At 34.6% G+C, this 3244-nt stretch overlaps 1 non-coding gene across 1 annotated transcript; it reads left to right on the plus strand.

Annotated features, from left to right (window-relative positions):
* The first annotated feature begins 1408 nt into the window (after positions 1 to 1408).
* Positions 1409 to 1512, plus strand: LOC112798856 (small nucleolar RNA R71). Its single transcript, XR_003200453.1, has one exon. It is a non-coding gene; the product is annotated as a small nucleolar RNA R71 (small nucleolar RNA).
* The last annotated feature ends 1732 nt before the right edge of the window (positions 1513 to 3244 follow it).

The following is a 3244-nucleotide window of genomic DNA, read 5'->3' on the forward strand; positions in this document are numbered from 1 at the left end:
GTATATATAGAACATTTATCTATTGTATTAGATGTCTTTTTTTGACCACGTTTCATCTTTGGTCTCAGTTTTGTTTTACTCTTCATCTTAGGAGATCATTGATCACGTTTAGGGGGGCTGGCCATTCGGCCATGCCTGAACCCTTTGCTTATGTATTTTCAACGGTGGAGTTTCTGCACACCATAGATTAAGGGTGTGGAGCTCTGCTGTACCTCAAGTATTAATGAAGTTCTATTTTCTTTTATTCAAATCTCTCTTATTCTTATTCCAAGATATTCATTCGCACCCAAGAACATGATGAATGTGATGATAAGTAACCCTCATTATCATTCTCACTTATGAACGCGCGTGATTGACAACCACTTCCGTTCTACATGCAATCGAGCTTGAATGTGTATCTCTTAGATTCCCCAACAGAATCTTCGTGGTATAAGCTAGATAGATGGCGGCATTTATGAGGATCTGGAAAGTCTCACCTTGTCTGTGGTATTCCGAGTAGGATCCTGGGAATCCGGAAAGTCTAACCTTGTCTGTGGTATTCCGAGTAGGATTCCGGTAATGGATGACTGTGACGTGCTTCAAACTTGCAACCTGCTGGGCGTTAGTGACAGACGCAAAAGAATCAAGGGATTCTATTCCAGTAGGAGCGGGAACCAACCAGTGATTAGCCGTACTGTGACAGAGTGCGTGAGCATTAGTTTTCACTGCGAGGATGGGATGTAGCCATCAACCATGGGTGATGCCTCCAGACGATTAGCCGTGCGACTGACAACCGCATAGGATCATTTTCCCGAGAGGATTGAAAGTAGCCACAGCTGATGGTGAACCCCTATACAAAGCTTGCCATGGAAAGGAGTAAGAAGGATTGAATAGAAGCAGTAGGAGAGCAGGCGTCCTTGAGCCATACAGCATCTCCATTCGCTTATCTGAAATTCTCACCAATGAATCTACATAAGTCTTCTATCCGTTTATTATTTCTATTTTCTTATTTTTATTTTCTAAACCCATAAACTATTTTAATCTACCTAACTGAGATTTACAAGGTGATTATAGCTTGCTTCATACCAACAATCTCTGTGGGATCGACCCTTACTCACGTAAGGTTTATTACTTGGACGACCCAGTACACTTGCTGGTTAGTTGAACGGAGTTGTGAATTTAACCAAGAGCCACAATAGTTTTTGTGTACATGCTAAAGAGCCAATATTGATGATCACAATTTCGTCCACCAGAATTCCTCTTGGAAGTGTACATGAATTGGTTATTTACAACCATTTCAATAAGCTCTTGAGCTTTTGCGGGCGTTTTCTTTAGGTGAATGGATCCACTTGCAGAATGGTCCAGTGACATCTTAGAGAACTCAAACAGACCATAATAGAATATATCTATCATGGTCCACTCTGAAAACATGTCAGAAGGACACTTTTTGGTCATCTGCTTGTATCTTTCCCAAGCTTCATAGAGGGATTCACCATCTTTTTGCTTGAAGGTCTGAACATCCACTCTAAGCTTGCTCAGCTTTTGAGGAGGAAAGAACTTAACCAAGAAGGCCATGACTAGCTTATCCCAGGAGTCCAGGCTATCCTTAGGTTGTGAGTCCAACCATGTTCTAGCTCTGTCTCTTACAGCAAAAGGGAAAAGCATGAGCCTATAGACTTCAGGATCTACTCCATTGGTCTTAACAGTCTCACAGATCTGCAAGAACTCAGTTAAAGACTGATAGGGATCTTCTGATGGAAGTCCATGAAACTTGCAGTTTTGTTGCATTAGAGCAACTAATTGAGGTTTCAGCTCAAAATTGTTTGCTCCAATGGTAGGGATTGAGATGCTTCTTCCATCAAACTTGGAAGTAGGTGTAGTATAATCACCAAGCATCCTTCTTGCATTATTGTTGTTGGGTTCGACTGCCATCTCCTTTTCTTGTTCGAAAATTTCAGCAAGGTTGTCTCTGGATTGTTGTAATTTAGCTTCTCTTAATTTCCTCTTCAGAGTCCTTTCAGGTTCCGGATCAGCTTCAACAAGAATGCATTTTTCCTTGTTCCTGCTCATATGAGAAATAAGAGAACAGAAAAGGAAGAGGAATCCTCTATATCACAGTATAGAGATTTCTTTATGTTAGTAGAAGAAGAAAGGGAATAAGAGTGAGGAAGAATGAAGAATCCAAACACAAGGGTGAGAATATGTTCAGATTCTTGAGATGAAGAAAAGTGTTAGTAAATAAAGAAATAAATAGAATAAGATGAGAGAGAGAAGTTTTCGAAAATAAATTTTGAAAGAGTTAGTGATTTTCAAAAATTAAAAGAAGAATTAAAATTAAAATTAAAATTTAAAACAATTAGTTAATTAAAAGAATTTTGAAAAAGAGGGAGGTAATTTTCGAAAATTAGGGAGAGGAAAGTAGTTAAGTGGTTTTGAAAAAGATAAAATATAGTTAAAACAAACAAAAAGTCAATTAGTTAGTTGAGAAAGATTTTGAAAATTAGTTTTAAAAAGATAAGAAGTTAGATAAGATATTTTGAAATCAAATTTTTGAAAAAGATATGATTTAAAAGATATGATAAAAAAGATATGATTTTTAAGAGAAATATATTTTGGAAAAGATTTAATTTTTAAAATTAAAATTGATTGTTTGACTAACAAAAAACTAAAAGATATGATTCTAGAATTTAAAGATTGAACATTTCTTAACAAGAAAGTAACAAACTTCAAATTTTTGAATTAATCACATTTAATTGTTAGTAAGGTTTCAATTTTGAGATAAAGATAAGAAAAAGGTTTTAAAATCACTTTTTTTTAATTTTTGAAAATAATAGAAAAAATGAAAAAGATTTGATTTTTGAAAAAGTTTTGAAAAGATAAGATTTTTAAAATTGAAAATTTGACTTGACTTATAAGAAATAGCTAAGTTTTAAAAAATTTTGACTAAGTCAACTCAAATTTTCGAAAATTAGGAGTAAAATAAAGAAAAGATATTTTTTTGATTTTTGAATTTTTAATGAGGAGAGAGAAAAACACAAATACGACCCAAAACATGAAAATTTTGGATCAAAACACTTAATGCATGCAAGAACACTATGAATGTCAAGATTAACACCAAGAACACTTTGAAGATCATGATGAACATCAAGAACATATTTTTAAAAAAAAAATTTTGATGCAAAGAAAACATGCAAGACACTAAACTTAGAAATCTTTAATGCTTAGACACTATGAATGCAAAAATGCACATGAAAAACAATAAAAG

This window comes from Arachis hypogaea, chromosome 4 (genome assembly GCF_003086295.3).
Source record: "Arachis hypogaea cultivar Tifrunner chromosome 4, arahy.Tifrunner.gnm2.J5K5, whole genome shotgun sequence".
Lineage (NCBI taxonomy): Eukaryota > Viridiplantae > Streptophyta > Magnoliopsida > Fabales > Fabaceae > Arachis > Arachis hypogaea.